General features: G+C 38.4%; 1 protein-coding gene and 1 non-coding gene across 2 annotated transcripts in view; both read left to right on the top strand.

The window, feature by feature from the left end:
- Nucleotides 1–19,207, top strand: part of LHFPL6 (LHFPL tetraspan subfamily member 6) — a 257,329-nt gene that overhangs the window by 140,700 nt on the left and 97,422 nt on the right. The window lies entirely within an intron of this gene.
- On the top strand, nucleotides 12,520–12,621 carry LOC112128661 (small nucleolar RNA U13). Its single transcript, XR_002911150.1, has one exon. It is a non-coding gene; the product is annotated as a small nucleolar RNA U13 (small nucleolar RNA).

Genomic DNA, 19,207 nt, shown 5'->3' with positions numbered 1-19,207 from the left:
GAGAAGAGAAATTTCTATAGATATTCAAGGCATTAATTAAATTTTGTAAAGTAAGTTAAGAAGGGGAGGGATTAAGATACAAAGACATATCTTTTTTTTTTTAAGAAAAGATCCTCTTATTCCACATTTTTTGTAATAATTGTGGAAATCTAGAAGAGTTGTAAGGTATGCTGATATGTCAACACCAGTTAGGATATTTTCAAACCTATTTTTAGTGATTTCTTACACATCAAAATCCCTGCTAAAATGAGGCACATTTTTCTGAAGATGTTTATGTTTTAGGTTGCTGGAGTTTTTGTTGTTGCCACAAATTATTATCCCTAAGTCCACATGATCATGTTTATAGCTTCAACTTTGCGGGACCCTCCGGCTGTCTTGTCAGGTTGAATTTTAAAATTCCAAACTGAATTGCAAAGACATGACATTAGGGAACGGGGAGATAAATAAGAGTGTATAACCAAGAAAAATGTTGTATCCCAAAGGTTTAAATTCCCATGGGAAAGAAAGTCTTGCTTTCAAGAACTAATATTGGAGGATAGAACGGTCAATAGTTGTTTCTCCTTAATGTTAAAGTATTGAAAATTACTGAAGAGTGAGCTACCTTCCAGCCAGCCCAGATCCTGAGCAGGGTGGAACCGCTTGTGGCTTTGTGTCCCTGGCAGCTGGCACAGTGATCAGCCTTCAGCATGTTCTCAGGGTTGTTGGAAGGGAGAAAAAGAAGGGAAGGAGGGAGGAAGGAAAAACCACGAAACAGAATTAAGGAAAGGAAGGAAAACAGGAAAGAGTAAGGGAGAAAGAAAAGGGAGTGAAATAAATGGAACTGGAAAACTGGTTTGTTAACACACACACACACACACATATTAAGGAAATTGCCCGGCTGTTACTGACAGACCTGGAACCAGAACACAGGCAGGTCTTTATAATCTATCTCCCTCTTGTCCCTGTGCTTCATAGTGGGAAGTCATTTCATGGGCATTTTGAAAGCCTTGAAGAGAATTATTAAAATGTATAGATTAAAAGTCCTTGGAAGGGAAACCATGCCTTAAATTGAGGTATTTACATTTAAGAGAGCCAACTAAGATTTTAAAAGGCTCCAGGAAGGATACAGTTCATAGAAGGAAAAAAAGTGTGTTGAAAACATCTAGAAAGTAATTCTTCAAGTTATTTCTTTGGTATTTCCTTACAATATTTTAATTTTACAACAAAATAATACATTGGCAGTCTCATGTCTCATGTTCCCATCCAAATGTGGACTTCCTAAGCCTCTTTTTTTTTCTTTCCTCATTTGTAGTTACTTTTTCTCTGTCCACCCATTGTACCTGGTGTCTGACTCTGACTCTGCTTGCCTTTTTTTTTTTTTTTTTTTTTTAGGCAGGGTATTGCTGTATTGCCCAGGCTGGAGTGCAGTGGCACAATCACGGCTCACTGCAGCCTCTCACGGCCTCAGGTGATCCTCCCATCTCAGCCTCCTGAGTAGCTGCAACTATGCATGCAGGCCACCATGCCTGGCTCATTTTTTTGTATTTTTTGTAGAGAAGGAGTTTTGCCGTGTAGCCCAGGCTGGTCTCGAACTTCTGACCTCAAGTGATCCACCCACCTCAGCCTCCCAAAGTGCTGGGATTACAGGCATGAGCCACTGTGCCCGGCTTGCTTGCTTTCATTGACCTCAACATTCTTTCTCACATCTCTTGTTTTCCTAGGTGTGTATGCATTTGTATTGCTCACTTCTTCCTCTGTTTTTCCCGTAACCTCTTTTCTTAGCCTGTACTTTTCTACTATTTTGCTTTGTTTTGTTTTTTTGGTCAGCTATTCTTTCTCCTGGTTGGCATTCCTCTCTCATTTTCCTCTTTAGCTCTCTTTCTTCCATTCTTTACCCCTTCCATCCTTTTCTCTCCCCTTCTTCAAGGTTTACTAATGGCAAACTGTCATGGAAATCTGTTACAGGATGAAGCTATTTCTCCATTATGTAATTGAATGTACCCAGAATCAGCTGTTATTACTGTCTTACAGGTAATAACACTTTTCCCAAAAATATAATAAAAGCTCCTGGATGATATTCATAGTGGTGAAAGGTAGTTTCTTTGGGCTGGACTTGACATTTTAGGATCTGGATTTCTGATCACTCTTTTCTCAAAATCTTAATTTCACTGTGTTACTCTGTGGCCATTTTCTATGTTCTTTTCTATATGAACAGGCAGTGGATAAATAGGAACATTTATGTAATTTTTACTTTTATTTATTATTAAGGTATTATTTTATACAATACAATTCACCTATTTTAAGGGTGTGGCCTGAGGAATTTTGGCTATTCAGTTGTTTAGCCACTACCACTATCAAGACATACAACAGTTTCCTCATCTTGAAAAGTCACCAAGTCACCTTCTCCTTTTACCACATACCTGATTTTTGTCATTGTGGTTTTGCCTTTGTGCAAACAGGAATAGATTGCAGAGTCTTATGGTAAATGTACCTTTAATATTATAAGAAATTGCCATACTGCTTTCCCAAGTACCTGTACGATTTTGCATTTTTACTAGCAATGTATGAGAGATCTACTTGCTCCACATCCTTTCCAGCACTTAATATTGTGAGCCTTTCTGACTGTAGCCAATCTATTAGGTGTGTAGTGATATCTCATTGTGATTTCAATTCACATTTCCCTAATAACTAGTGATGCTGAACTTCTCTTCATGTACTTATTGCCTATTTGTATACCTTCTTTTTTGCAGTGTCTGTTCAAATCTTTTGCTCATTTTTAGATTGTCTTCTTAAATTGTAAGAGTTCTTTGTATATTGCAGATACAAGCTATTTGTTGGACATATGTATTGCAAAGATTTTCTCCTAGTATGTTGCTTGTATTTTTGTTTACTTAACTGTGTTTTTTCAAATATAAGATTTTTCATTTTGATAAATCCATTTTATCATTCTTTTATAATTTGTGCTTAAGAAATCTTTGTCTAATTTGGCCGAGCGCTGTGGCCCATGTCTGTAATCCCAGCACTTTTGGAGACCGAGACTGGTGGATCACTTGAGGTCAAGAGTTCGAGACCAGCCTGGCCAGCATGGTGAAACCCCACCTCTACTAAAAATACAAAAAAAATTAGCCGGGCGTGGTGGCTTATGCCTGTAGTCCCAGCTACCTTGGAGGCTGAGGCAGGAGAAGGGCTTGAACCCGGGAGGCGGAGGTTGCAGTGAGCTGAGATCGCGCCATTTCACTCCAGCCTGGGCTAGAGAGCAAAACTCTGTCTCAAAAAAAAAAAAAAAAAAAAGAAATCTTTGTCTAATTCAATATCACAAACATTTTTCCTGTGTTTTCTTCTAACATTTTAGCTCTTATATTGAGATTCATAATTCATTTAAACTTAATTTTTGAATGCAGTCTGAGGTTCTTCTGTATTTTTCTATACAGATATCTAGCTGATCCATCACCATTTGTGGAAAAGTCTATCTCTTCTCTCATTCAATTTCCTTGGCATCTTTGTCAAAAATCTATTAGTATGGTGGATTACATTAATTGCCTTGCATTACTGGGATAAACCCCACTTTGTCATAATATATTGTCCTAATTTTATATTGTTGCATTCAATATATTAATATTTTGTAAAGAAGTTTTTTTTGTTTAATTTCCTTCAAGCCAGGAAATACATTGGTCTCTTGACTTTTCCCAATTTATCAAAAGTGAAAATCTGTATTTCTGCTATCTAATATTAGCCTTTTACAGATTTGGGAGTAAAGTCAAATCTTTGAATAGTTATTTTCTAAACAATCCTCTGAAATTTGGAAGAGCATATACATTTATCTCCAAAAGAGTCCATTTTCTGCCAGTCTGCAGATTATCCCCAGGAAGACGTGGCCCAGATTGGTTAATAGGCACTTTTAAGAAACTGACACTTGTCTAGATGTGAGTCCAAATAAGTTAGCAATGGCTTTTGCCCTCAGGAAGATTGTCTCCTTCTCTTGCTTGCTACTAGATTGTTTCTATTTCCTTGTTAACCACTCTGAGCAACACATTCCAGCTCTTATCACTTCCAGCCTCTGGCAGTCAAAACTCTAAGAGTCAATACATTCGTGTCCTGTTTAGATGACAATGATATGGATTTCAAGTAAATGTATGTGTTTCCATATTCGTAACATGGTTCATCCGAAATTTAATCAAATTTCTGATTTTTTTATTTGTTTCCTATGTGTTTTGTTCATTTAAACAACATAGGCTGTGTGACTTTAATGTGGTTAGAAAAAACAACTCCTCTTTCTCTGCTGTCTCACATGGTAATCTTATTTGCCTCTGATGGCTGGAGCAGATGAAGTAATCGCTTCGCAGCATTTGATAAATACATTACATTGACTGTGAGAAGCAACAAGAGACTCAAAAGCCTTGTTCCCTAGTGAAATAAAATCAGGTTATTGTCCTCATAAGGCATTTCTCCTCCTTAGGCTTCTGAGCAGGAGTCACTGGTGCTGTGCTAAGCATGTCTACTCTCTCTAGAACTAATGAAACTCTTGGCAGTTTAGAATAAAGGTCATTATTTTTGACAAAATGGAAGATGGGATTTGGTATTCAAATGATTTATGTATTTTTATGCTAAAAATATTGATGGCATGTGGAAATAAAGCCACACCTTTTCTCCTTTGATGGGAGCAGTGTGTATCTTTATATTCCATTATTTCAGAGCATGCTGTGAAATTTCAACTTTTTCACTCCCTGTGTTCTTCCATGACTAACCCAGTTTGCAGCTCAGGGTGAGGGGCTGCCGCTGGCCCGGCTGTAGCTGCTTTAGAGGGAGTGTTCTGCGTGCTCTGGGTGCCCAGAACATTTTGTTAAATGATTTAAACATGAAACAGCTGAAACCACTTGACTTGGTTTTTTTCGAAGGAGTTGGAGGCTTCTCAACAACAAAACTTTATTTCTCACAGTTCTGGAGATTGGGAAGCCCATGACCCATGTACAAACAGATTTAGTGTCTGGTGAGGACCCATTTTCTGATTGAAAGACAGTTTCTTCTCCCTGTACCCTCACAGGGTGGAAGGGCACTTGACTTTTAGTGACAGAATCTCCAAAGTGAAAATAATAAAAGTAAAAAAGTGAGGGACACTACAATCTACAATAATATAGTAACATTTATTTTTCCAGATGAGTTTAAAATGTCAGCAATTATATGCATTGTGACCTACTGGATGAAAATATTGTATCTCCACTCCTTAAATGTATCAGTAGGAAGACAAAAATGATGAATATGTGTAATAATAAATTCATTCTATCCACAAAAGGCAGCTCTTTAAAGCACTAATGATAATTCAGTGGTGCTAAAATGGAATTACCGAAAGACCTAAGTACCAAAACCGAACCCAGCTCTTACCCAGGCATCCTTTATTACAACTCTTAAGGAAATGTTAGAGAGAAGAAATTGGAGTGTCACCAACTCAGAAGATTAAATGGTGTTGGATTGTATTTTAAAGTGTTAACTACAGGTTTTGATCATCTTGGTTACATTTTTCTGGATTATTAACCTGTCCTATAGAAATAGAATACTTTATAATGAGACAAATTAGAAGATTATACTGGTAGTTTGAGATCTAATATTCCTTAAATTCTCCATTTTTCTTGAGAATCAGAAATCAGCTCTTGATTATCCCCAGGGATGAAGGGAAACTGGGTTGGACCATCCAAAGCAATCAATAATTCTGAAATCAATTGCATTTGCCTAGGGGATGCAATAAAAGAACTCAATCAAAGTGTATCTTAGGAAGTCCATGTATACACTCAAAACCCCTGAGCCTGACCTTGACTTTGGCCTTATCCCATTGCTCTCAGGTGGCCAATGGGCTAGAACTGGATTGAAGAGAAAGTTAGATTCTTCTTTTCCTTAACCATGTCACACACGACTTGCTTGTTGAATTCTTTCTCCAGTCATGATACACATTGCAGTAATTTGTCTGTCTTGTTCAACTCACACCCATGCTGTTGAGTTAAAGAACAAATGAATGGACTACCTGCTCAGGGAAGGCAAGGGACCCACTTCATATCAGGTAGTTTCATGAGTTAGAAGTAGAAACACTCCCTTACCAATAGCATGGCCTGATTTTCACTTAGCTGCTGCTTCTATCAGTCTGGATTCCTTAGCTGGGGTACTAATACTTGCCTTGCCAATGTTGAATATTTTAATGAAATTTAAATGAGATAATCAATGTAAGTTTTTAAAAATCTCAACATTATAAAAACATGACACAAAGTATTTTATTTGCTTTTTGACAGAAAGTGTTCTCTATTTTTAGGCAAAAGTACTACATGAGTTAAATGTCCATCATGATATACTTCAAGGCTACTCACAATAGAAATACTACATAAGCCTAAAATTGATATAGCTTCATTCGTCCTCTTAATTTGCCTGATGCTACCTTTTATTTTATTTTATTTTTTTGCTCTAATGTAAATTCAATTAAATGTTGCTTATTTTATTTGAATAAACTAGGCTTATTTTTGGCCGTGACTGCCATGCCATCACTTAAATGTAGTTCTTCAAGTAGAGCCAGTGAAAATGTATTCTATTAGGTGGAAGAATGACCTGAACTCTCAGGGTAAGGCCAAAAAAAGAACGGCCTTCTGTGTTCTTGTGTCTGGTATATGCAGGTGAGTGAAGTCAGCAGGCTTCTCTCTATCCCAAGTGTTCATAAAAAGCTTTTGAAAGGTCAGGATTCCAGGGAGGCCTCTTTGTTCCTGGCATCTCAGTTTATTCCAGGCTGCCTCTGGCAAAAGTAGCAATCTCTATCACTATCCCTAGGGGAAGGAAACTGAGACAGATGGACAAAACCAGAGGATGGTACAGAACTATAGAGAACAGAGCCAGCTAAGCAAGAGGAGAGCATTATAAAGGGAAAAGGACTAGGATGCCCTATTTTTAAATGGAGTGGCTGTCCCAATAATACTATCAATGGATATGTCTGTTTTACACATCTAAATTTATGCATTGGCCATTATTCTTGCAGCTCTTCCTTTAGCTTGAATTACAGTCTTCAGCATCTTCATTGTGGTGTTTGAATGAGGCAGCAGAAGAGGAATGTGTGTGAGACGCCCAGTGTCTGGGTATCATCATAATGAGCCTAGCAGAGCCCCGCACAAAGTCCTCCTGTCACCCCACACTCCATGTGAGACAGCACTGGGATCTGTGAGGAAAGGGTGGAGCATCTCCCTACTGCTCCACTTTGCATTTTTAAGGCATTATCGTAACATAGGCAATTGTGGTTTTACATTTGCATTCACCAAAATGTATGACCCCCTCCTCCCTTTCTCTTCTTTAAGTTGAAGTCTGTATTTCTGAATTTGGTGATTTGTATCAAAACCTGGGCTAACTGGCTTAGTATGTAAGAGTTTCTCTTTGAAGGGCAAACATTTCAAATATTGAGTCCTCCTAGTACTCCATAATCTGGACTGGCTGAAGATTGTTTTTCAGTGCAATGTGCTGTGTTGATTTTCTTTTTCTGTGAAGCCTTGTCTGGATTAAACCTGTGTCCTGTGGATTGCTTCACTTCCCTCCGCAGCCCAGTGGGGAGTGGGACCAGCTGGTGTAATTCTGTTGACCTCATTTAAACTCTCTGTTATATACTCTTTTTTTTTTTAACCTTGATGTAGCTGTACATAACAAATTGTCCATAGAAAGTTTTTGTTCCTTTACAGTGTAGGGTTCCTCTTGAGGCTTGATGAAGATCATATTCATTCAGTTCATGGCCCTGGTCCAAAAATAGTTTTTAAGCTCATCTTATGCATGTGCATGCGCACACACACGCACACACACACATATTTCCTGTAGTTTTACACTTCTGCTTTCTATAGTTTTATTACTATGCTTAGGATTTTTCTCACAATATTTAACAGGAATTACTTGAATATATACTTGAATCTTTAGATCTTTAGGAATATTAGTAAAGGGTGTAACTTTAAATAATGCTTTAAAAAAGACCAGGAAAGGAGAATCTATTTGGCTCAACCTACTTTATGAGACTTATTAAAAAGAAAATATTAACAGTAGAGACATATGCTGATAGGACATGTAAGGAATTAAACTATCATTATAAGACCATGCTTTGTTATAAACAGCTTTTATGTACTTTCTAAACATGCTACTTTAATCTTCTGAATAACATACATTTGAGTTCAAAACAAGCTCATTTAATAGCCTACAATAGTGCGAGTTTGATTTCGTGGCTTTTTGTGAAACAGTTTTCTTTCTTTGGCTAGGTTGTGTAATAGGTTGGCTACAGGCCAATTGTTTCTCAGAAAAGGTTAACAATGATTATAAACCTGATCTTCTGAAATCACAAAGCATATTCCCAGCTTGGAAATAAATTTACTTATAATAAAATCATACTGCCAATTGATGTTTTTCCTTTACCCATTGTTAATCACCCAGTATCTTAGTTGCTGCAGAATAAAACAAAAGTTCAGGTTTTCTTGTTTTTACCAGAAATATGAACAAACTTAATAGTACCTTCCATTGACTCTGTAAAGTATTTTTAATCACACATCTCCCCCTTTCTAAATAAATAAACAAACAAAATGGATCTCATGACTGGGAGAAAAACCTGACACGTTTCCATTTTAGCTTCAGTGCACATTTCCTGGGCAATCATAAGCCAGCAACTGGTGTTTACAATCCAGCTATCTTCCGGAGAGTAGAAATAAAATATTACCTAGTATTATTGTGAGTTAGAATAAAACTCTTCGTGGTAAATTTGTGGTAATTGAGGGTCCTAATATGTGACCTCTTAAATATCAAGTTTTGTTTTATTATTTTGACTTCTATTGTGACATTAATCACATTTTTCTTTCCAGTTCAGGGTCCCTACTGCTCAGTTACTGTATGTTTATAGTCTAATTTAATTTTATAATTCAGCTAAGTAAAATACTGTATGGGAAAATTATACATATCACAAAATGGCCCATAATAACATTAGCTGGAGCCATATGAAATGACTGATATTTGACTGTTCTTGACCTACAGAAACGGTATTCACTTAGTTCAGACCTACCAAAACCCCACTATTTAATGGTTCAAATCAAGAAGCCACCCACTTAGTACACCTGGGTGTACTAGCAGCACCCACTGAGTGTAGGCAAAATCAGCTTGAAGTTCTTAGAATCTAAGCATGGATAGATAGAGATAGACACAGATATCTCTTTATATAGCCATATCTAGGTAGATATCTCACACCCACACACCCACATACACATACATTATACATATTGTTTTAAGCCTTTTAAATGGATAGCTTTCTAAAATGAATTAGTACTTTTATAACTCATTAAACTGACTAAACCAGATAAAATAGGAACTTTCTGAATGAATCAGACATCAGAATGAACATCAACTCTTCTACTATGAATGCAGTACCATGACGCCAGCAGGACCTATTGAGTTATATTAGTTCTCACTGCAGTATCCCCAGACTATTGTGCTTTTTAAGCTTTTGTCAGTTTTGACAGATTTTCTATTTTGTCTACTATTGTATCTCTGCTCTCATAGAACCTATAACAAATACTAACCCAATTTATTTATGGCTTCTAACATTCTTTAGAAATTTAGACTCTTTAGAGATTTAGAAAACAGGTCGCCAGATTTGCAATATTTTTAGGTAAAGCGTAAAAGCAAATAATCTGTAAAATTGATGGTGTATGAGTTTCTCCTCCAAGACAGAGCAAAGAGTTTTATGGCTTGACTTTTGTGACTTGGCTAATTGATTCTCAGTTGTGTTCCAAATATATGAGATTGTCAGATGAGTATTTGTGGATAAAGGAGATGTTATAAGAAGCCAGGGAAGGTAAGTCTGATGCAGAGCTGTGGAAATTAGCAAGCTATTCAATCTTAGTTTGAAATTCCCCCCCTTTTTTTTTGGCTACTTTCAGAATCATTGAACTCTTAACCATTGACCTAGGATGGACTTGGCAACTGAGTCACAGATATTGTGACTTTAAATCTTCAGGTTAATAGCACTCAGTTTCCAGTGTGGGCTCCAGTGGTATCCACAATAATGAAATCTTAACTGCTTAGATGATTTGGCTCAGTCTGTATATCTTTCTTATGTTCTGTCCTGAAAACAAGTTCCATCATATAAATTAAAGGTAAGGCAGTCTGTTGTGTCAATTTAGGCTCATTTTAAATCCCAAACTTTAAACTGAATGTTAACTATTTCACAGTTACAATATTTTTCAAATGGCAAAATTATAAATCTACTTCTGTAAATAATATTGTGGGAAAATCACAACAATTGCAATGTTGGAAAATACTTTTCCTATCAATACTACATACTACTTTTTCATATTTTCTTATTTCATATCCATTCACACCCTTGACCAGGACAAATTAGGACATTATTTATTATAACGCTAACCTTTTAGAACTGTATAAGTAAATATTACTTTATTAATTTGTCAGATTTAGAATTAGGTGTTAATTCTTTGGTTTACCATTTAAGCACATTTTACACATATGTGTTTAGTGCATATTCCAAGTAACTGTCGTGAAATGTAGTGAGGAATATCACTGGTCATTCAGAACAGAGGGTCAGTTTACAGTTGATGTGGACATCTGTATCTGTGAGTGCTGGAGGCCCATGCAGCGGAGATGGAGTGGAAAAGCTTCCCCCAACTTGTGAGGCCAGTAGCACCTCCCTTGCCCTATTAAAGCTGCAGACTAGCAATAAGTTTCCATTTGTGCATTGACATGGTTGAGGCAGTTTTAAAAGGTCTGACAGCATTGGGATTAGCTCCCCAGATCAGATGACTTCTAATGCATCTGCTCACATTGTTTTGCCAGCTTTCAATTGGCCAGGTTCCCCAGTAAGTTCCTTTCATTGCAAATCTAATCCCCTTTACAAAGTAGAATATTACTCTTAGTTTTGTCCTGAAATAAGCACATTAAGTAATTCATTATAGTCTTCCAGTAAATGCTTCCTGTTATAGACATTTTAAATATTTCCAAATGATCTTGTTGGATTAACATCAGTAAATTAAAAGTGTATTTCACCTGTCTGAATTTAGAGTTCTCTCATGAATGATGGTTTGGATAACCAAAAGTTCTGTTAAAAAGAATTATAGGCATGTGATTTCTGTTAATGAGTCTTTTCCATATTTAAATCTAGAACTACCACCAGACCTGATCATAGCAATTTTGTACATTAAGTTGTACATTGTCTACAGAAAATGAAAGTAGAGATACAAAAATGATGAATTTCTCTTGTGCCTAATGTCTGCTCTTTTCATAATTATATAATTTAGCCAATGTGCTAGATTCTTTAGATAACCTTATTCCTGCCTCTTTAAAGAATCCTTCTCTATTTTGCAAACTTCCCCACTTTCCTACCTGATGAATAAATGTGCAGTACAGACAAAGCTCCTGCATAGAAGCAGGTCGTGTTCCATAATGTATTTGTTTGGACCTCAGAATATTGTATTATGATATGTAGGATCTGAGGCCAATAGACAAGAGCATATTTAACACAAAATGTACCCTGAATAACAGTGCTATCAAACTGAGTCATCTTGAAGAACATTATTTCCATGAAAAGTGAGGCTTCCAAAAATTTAAATGCAAGCAACAAATCTGCTCTCACTGAAACTCTGTAGCTTTGAGATCTGTGCCTTCCCACCACTCCTGAGAACTGGGAGGAGACTCCCACAGTTCTGAATGTGTGATTGATTTGGCCTGGTGCCTGGCTACAATGAAGGAGATTAGGAGTTTGGGAAGAGGGTAGCACAAATATTCAGGGTCAAGGAATTAGAATGAAGATGGGAGGACTATGCGAAGGGTCTGGATGAGGAAAGAGGAATGGAAGAACATCCCCAGATGAATTCCCTCCTTTTTCCTTATAGTTTCTCCTTATCCTTCCTGTTTCTCACTTTCCAGACTTTTCAAAATTATCAGTAATTTATGAAGGGTAGAGAAAAGCAATGGCCCAAATACTATACTAGGTCGGGGATGGATCTCCCTCTTCTTGCATCCTTCCCTTTTCCTCTCTTGCTGTGTGAGAACTCAACCCTTGAGTGACCTTGGTGCCACTGAGAAGTGGATGAGTAAGGCTGAGCCCTGGGTGCAGAATATACTCCATGTGTTGTTGAAGAGGCGTTAAGTGCAGTAGCAACAAAAGGGAATTCCTCTTTCAGGCTCTCTGGGCTTGCAGATCTTATCAGTTAGATGTGTAGTATTACTGCTTTTTATTTAGGACACACAGGATCTTTCATGGAGTACTCTCCAACTCAAGAATTCCAGGTCTGATCTTACCTATGGGGTGGAGTTTAATGAATCTGATGAAAAATTGGCAGTTCAACCAGGATCCTCTTAAAGACTTGATTCCTAAGTTAGATATATCAATTTAAAAAAAAAGGTCGTGAAGTATAGGCATTATGAACAGCAAGAGAAAGTTTAAAAAAAGATTATAAAAATTTCCCTTATAATTTCATCTATTTGGGGATACTCAAGAGAGTCTGCACTGTACTAAATGGGCACACTCAAATTCAGTGCATATTGATCCTTTTGTGGTTCATAAGCGTGATGATTGGGTTTCACAGTAATGTGTGAGATGTGCCTTCTTCAGCCTTATTAGGATGTTGGCACATTACCCATCTGATATGAAAAAAAATCAGTGCATATTTAACTCTGTTTTCCTATACAAGGCCAACTTAGGTTTGTGGTTAGAAAGGATTTGGGCTCTAATTTGTTCATTTAATAGTCTGTGGCTAATTAACTGAGTTGGTTAGAATTCAGCTCTAGAGAGCTTAAGGTCAAGGGCTCAATCTCCCTGTGGACCAGTTTATCTTTTCTGTTTCTTGGTCATTGATTACACTCCTTATCCATATTCAGGTGACTTACAAAGTTATATTATTGATTATGAGGGATTGGATATGGACAAATTAAAGCAAAACCTTTACCATAGCAAATTTATTGCATATGGTTGACAGGTCAAAATGGCATGCCACTTAGTATCGTGAAGTTTGCTATTGGACGGGACCTAAATGAAATACCGGCTTTGCCACTTAACTAGAGTACTTTGGGCAATATGGTTTACTTTCCTAAATCTTAGTTTCTCTAGCTACAGAATGAAGATGGTATCAGCCTCATAGGGAAGCTATGAGGATCACCGAGATCCTCAGATACAATGTTGGTTGTGGTACACAGTTGGGACATGATCTTTGTTTACACTGGCCCAGTTCTCTCAGGGTATACTGTCCCATGCTGAATGTCCTAGGGCCTCTGCTTACTCTGTGCTCTGCAGATGGTATCTGTTTAACTTCTACACCCACCATAGTTCATCAATAGCTGTCTCCAGCTGTACATCGGGAGAGCTTGAGAGCTTGGCCTATGAGGACAGTTTGTTCAATGATTCCTCTTATTTCATAGCACCTTTCAACTAAATGTTTCTGAGTGGTAGGAGTTACAGTGCACAGGAGAGGATGGGAGTCTCATAGATACATACACAAAAGATAAGTAGGCCTACTCTGTTGGAGGAGATTACATAGATGGGCTTCAGGCTGTATCTGAATCTTCGTATTTCTTCCACTTTATCAGGGCCTTCCAGTGAGTTATCATCCCAAAGTCGTTTTCAAGTTTGTGCTCCTAACCACCCTGCTCATTTCCTCATTTGTAAATTTGTTCATCTCCCAGGAGAGAGTTGAAAGTAATAGGTATCATAAAGAAGACTTGGCATACAAATTATAAATAAGATCAATAAAAATATGATGGAATGATGCTTTTTAATTCTTCTTCTAAGATTATTAGCTCTTTTTTGTGGAGAGAAAAATGCAAATGTGATGCTAATTATGAAGATCCATCTGTTATACTTAAAGTACCACAGGAAAAAAAGCCTAAATTTAAAGCTCTTCTGTAGTACTTTGCAACCTTTGAAGACTCATTTTGGAGAGGCTGTTTCCATTTCAAACAAACTTTGGTGTCCTCTAAGGTAGGATGTCTACTTGAAAGACTCTGAGTTGCTATTTGAAGAGGCCAGTTTATTCTGATGTACCACTGTTTTTTGTTTGTTTTATTCTGCTGTACCAAATATGTAGTTAATGGACAACTGAATCATTATTTGGAAAGAATTGTTAAATAAATTATGAAAAGCAAACATTAGATAACCACCAACCCGAGTACTTACTCAGCTCAGAATTTGTTTCTTTTAATACCCTTCCTGGGCAGGGATTCCAGAGTACTTTAATAAATGTCTATTGAAATCTGTTCTATACTAAGACTGAGCATTCTCCTGGTAATTTGGGTCAGGTCCAATTTAGGAGCTGGGTGAGAAATTCATCTGACCTCTCTCATCCTGTGTTTTTTAATTTGTAAAACTGGAAAAGTTATTTTCAATAAATCTTCACAAAGTCCTGAGTTAAAGAACCTAAGTATTGTTAAAGCCCCAAATTCATGTTCTTTCCGTTGTGTGATGTGATGTCATATGGCATAGAGATAGAGATTTATAAGTTATCAAGGTAAAGGGACTGAGTCCATTTCATGCTGCTATAATAGAGTACCACAGAGTGGGTAATTTATAAACAATAGAAGTTTACTGGGCTGTTCTGGAGGTTGGGAAGTTCAAGATCAAGGGGACGTGTCTGGTGAGGACCTTATTGCTGCATCGTAATAAGGCTGAAAGCATCACAGGATGACAATGTGCACAAGAGATAGCAAGAGAGGACTGAATTCACTCCTGCGATAATGACAAACTCACTCCTGAGGTAATGACATTAACCCAATTAATAAGGGCAGCCCTGCCCCTGTGGCTTTGCTGGGCTCAGTCCACCCAGCAGCTGTCACAAGTTAAAGTCTTGTGCCTGCAGTTTTTCCAGGCTGGAGTTGCACACTGGTGACCCTGTGGTTCATGGTCTCAGGGGCCACACCATTCCCATGGCTCCACTAGGCATTGCTCTAGCAGGGACTGTCTCCAGTGGCGCCACCCCTGTGACAAGTCTTTGCCTGGGCCCCCGACTGTCTGTAACATCCTTTGAAACCTAGATGGAGGCTGCCATGGCCCCACAACTCTTGCATTCTGTGTGCCTTCGGAATTAGCACCATATGGATGTTACCAAGATTTATAGCTTGTACCTTGCGGAGTGGCAGGTGAAGCCACACCTTAGCTCACTTGAACCATGGCCAGAGCAGCTGAGGGGTGCTGTACCAGAATTTCAGGAGTGGAGTCCCAAGGCAGTGTAGGGCAGTGAATGTTGAGGTCTTGTAGGTGCCTCTCTGGAAAACTTGCCCTTGAAGTTCTAGCTTGCCTTGGAGATCTCTGAAATGCCTTCAGGGTCATTGTCCTATAGTCTTGATGAGTAGAACCTGGCTTCCTTCTATCCATATGAATCTCTTTAGCAAACGTCTCTTGGTCACACCCTTAGTATTCTCTGCTGAACAAACTTTTTTATTCTTTACATGGTCAGGCTGATATTTTTCCAAATCTTTCCATTCTGCTTTCCTTTTAATTATAAATTCCATTTTTATATCATTTCTCTCTTCCTTCATTTTACTATAAGTATCTAAAAGAAGCCATGCACAGCTTAAACACTTTGCTGCTTAGATATTTCTTCTGCCAGATATCCTAGTTCCTCACTCTTGAGTCCCCTCTTCCACAAAGTTCTAGGACATGGACATAATTCCATGAAGTTCTTTACAACTGTATAACTAGGATAAAGGATGGCCTTTATTCCACTTTCCAATGCTCCTTGACTTATGATGTGGTTACATCTTGATAAGCCCATTGTATGTAGAAAATACAATAAGTCAAAAATACATTTAACACATCAAACCTACTGAACATCATAGCTTAGGATAGCCTACCATAAACATGCTCAGAATGTTCACATTAGCCTATAGACAAAAGCCTATTGTATAATCTAGTATGGAATATCTCATGTAATTTATTGAATACTATATTGAAAGTGAAAAACAGAATGGTTGTATGGGTACTGAAAGAACTGTTTCTATTGAATGCATATTACTTTCACACCATCATAAAGTAAAAAAATTGTTTAAGTTGGGGACCATCTATATCTTGCTTCTCATGTCTGTCTGATACCATATCAGAATGGCCCTTACACTCTGTATTTCTACCAACATTCTGACCATGACCAGTTAAGTAATCCCCAGGAAGATCTAGGTTCTCCCTACAGCTCTTGTCTTCTTCTGACCCCTCACCAGAATTGCCCTTACCACTCCATTCACAGCAATCCAAGCTTTTACTAGCCTGCTGCTCCAAATTTTTCCAGCCTCTATGCATTACCCAATTCTAAAGCTGCTTCCACTTTTCAGTTATTTGTTATAGCAACAACCCCATTCTGTGTACCAATTTTCTGCCTTAGTCTGTTTTGTGCTGCTATAACACAACACCAGAGATTTTGGAGTTTATAAAGAAATGAAATTTATTCTGCTCATGGTCTGGAGGCTGGGAATTCCAAGACTGAGGGACTGCATCTTGTGAGGGTCTTCTTGCTGTGTCATAACATGAGAGAAAGCAAGGAGGGCAAAAGAGTGCATATGAGAGACAGAGGAAGAAAAGGGGAAACAACTCATCCTTTTCTCATGAACCAACTCCAGCAATAACTAACCAATGCCCGTGTTAATTAACTCATTCCCATAATAACATCATTAATGCATTTATGAGGGTAGAACTCTTGTAACCTAATCACTTCTTAAAGGTCCCACTTCTAGACACCGTTGCCTTGGGGATTCAGTTTCCAACACATGAACTTTGGAGGATGCATTGAAGCCACAGCAGGGACTAATGGAAGACACTAGATATTTTCAACTCTCTGGAAAAGGAGAGAATAAGAGAGAGAGAGAGAGAGAGAGAACAAGCTTCAGTTAGCTCAGGAACTGAGCCATGAGAGCCGGCTCTGATTGAGGACAGTAGTATTTGAAATGAGTCCCTGAGTTGTTCTCACCATAAAAGCGAGGGATGGAGTTTTAAGAAGGAGATTGTTCTCAGTATTGCCAAATGATGCAGAGAAGTCCAAAAGAGGGAGAATAAACACAAGGCAAAAATTCACAGTGCAAGAAAAAAAAAAAGAATAGAATTACAGAGCCCACAGAACCTCTGAGATCTTCATTAATACAATACACACCAGAAAACTAAGATCAAGAAAGATAGACACTTAGGCAGAGCTACATAGCTAATCAGCAATTGTTCCCAGATCGGTTCTGTCTCCAGATTCCCAGCCTATGCCTTCTTCTTTCATGCCTTCCCTTCCCTTTGTAGCTAGTCAGTGCCCATCAGACCCTTTAGCACTTTCCAAAGTTTTGATTATAGTGATATTTTAAATGTGAACATGAATCTCACCAGAAAGTTTCTCCATACATGGAAACTTATTTGGGGCAATGTAAGTATTAAACATATTTTTCTTAAGGTTTGCTGAAGAGCTTCTTATACTGAAAAACTTACACATCATCTCTTAATGCTAAAAATATATACCCTGATAAGAAATAAAGGGAATTTGTGATATGACATTTATAACAATTTAACAGAATACTTATTGACATATTCAGATTTTTCAATTACGTAATTTTTTTTTTTTTTTTTTAAAACTCAGTTCTTTCCCATGATCATAGAAGACTATTTGATATGTAGAGACACCTAAAGAAGTTTTAGCCAGCTGTGGGCGGTGGCTCATGCCTGTAATCCCAACACTATGGGAGGCTGAGGCAGGCGGATCACTAGAGGTCAGGAGTTTGAGACCAGCCTAGCCAACGTGGTGAAACCTTGTCTCTACTAAAAATACAAAATTAGCCAGGCGTGGTGGTGCATGCCTGTAATCCCAGCTACTTGGGAGGCTGAGGCAGGAGAATCGCTTGAAGCCGGGAGGCGGAGGTTGCAATGAGCCGAGGCCGCACCATTGCACTCCAGTCCAGGCGACAAGAGTGAAACTCTGTCTCAAAAAAAAAAAAGTTTTAGCCCAGGTGCAGTGCAGTGGCTTACAGCTTTAATCCCAGCTCTTTGGGAAGCTGAGTCAGGCAGATTGCTTGAGCCCAGGAGTTCAAGACCAGCTGAGACACATGCTGAAATCCTATCTCTACCAAAAAATACAGTAATTAGCTGGGCATGGTGGCATGTGCCTGTAGTCCTAGCTACTTGGGAGGCTGAGGTGGGAGGATCACTTGAGCCCAGGAGGTCAAGGCTGCAGGGGGCCATAATCATGCCTCTGCACCCCAGCCTGGGTGACAAAGTAAGACCTTGTCTCAAAATAATAATAATAATAAAGTTTTTTTTTTTCAGAAATTCTGAATTTAATTGATGAGAACATTGAAGCAATATATCAGGAAGGCGGTAGACTTTTTCCTCCATTTTCCTCCATGGTGGTCCTATAAATTGCTGCCCCAGCCATATTTTAAATCCCAATGGCTAGGGTAGTTTAGGTGTTTTGTTAGGTATTTTTGACTTCCTGATCAACTAATAGCCTAATAAACAATGCATTTAACAAGGCAGGGGCCAGGTACAGTGGCTCACACCTATAATACCAACACTTCGGGAGGGAGAGGCAAGAGGATCGTTTGACCCAGGAGCTTAAGACCAACCTGAGCAACAGCAACATAGAGAGAGCCTTTCTCCAAAAAAAAAAAAAAAAAAAAAATTAGTTGGCATGGTGGCTCATGCCTGTGGTCCCAGCTACTTGGGAGACTTGTATTAGTCCATTTTCATGCTGCTGATAAAGACGTACCTGAGACTGGTATTTTTCAAAATAAAGAGGTTTATTGGACTTACAGTTTCACATGGCTGGGAAGGCCTCACAATCATGGCAGAAGGTAAAAGGCACATCTAACATGGCGGTAGACAAGAGAGTTTGTGCAAAGAAACTCCCATTTTTAAAACCATCAGACCTCTTGAGACTCATTCACTATCATGAGAACAGCACAGGAAAGATCTGCCCCTGTAATTCAATCATCTCCCACCAGGTTCCTCCCACGACACATGGGAATCATGGAAGTTACAATTCAAGATGAGATTAGGGTGGGGGACTCAGCCAAACCATATCACGGCTGAAGCAGGAGAACTGCTTGAGCCCAGGAGGTCGAGGCTGCAGTGAGCCATGAGTGCACTACTGTACTTCAGCCTGAGTGACAGAGCAAGACCCTGTCTCAAAAATGACAGCAATAACAACAAAAACAAGGCACATATCAAGCTCCAAGAAAGGGCCTATCTGTGTAACTGGAGATTATAAAGTCAAAGAAAGGGCCT

Source organism: Pongo abelii, chromosome 14, assembly GCF_028885655.2.
Source record: "Pongo abelii isolate AG06213 chromosome 14, NHGRI_mPonAbe1-v2.0_pri, whole genome shotgun sequence".
NCBI lineage: Eukaryota > Metazoa > Chordata > Mammalia > Primates > Hominidae > Pongo > Pongo abelii.
Note: the sequence above shows the minus strand (reverse complement) of the source record. Positions and strands in the feature narration are given on the sequence as shown.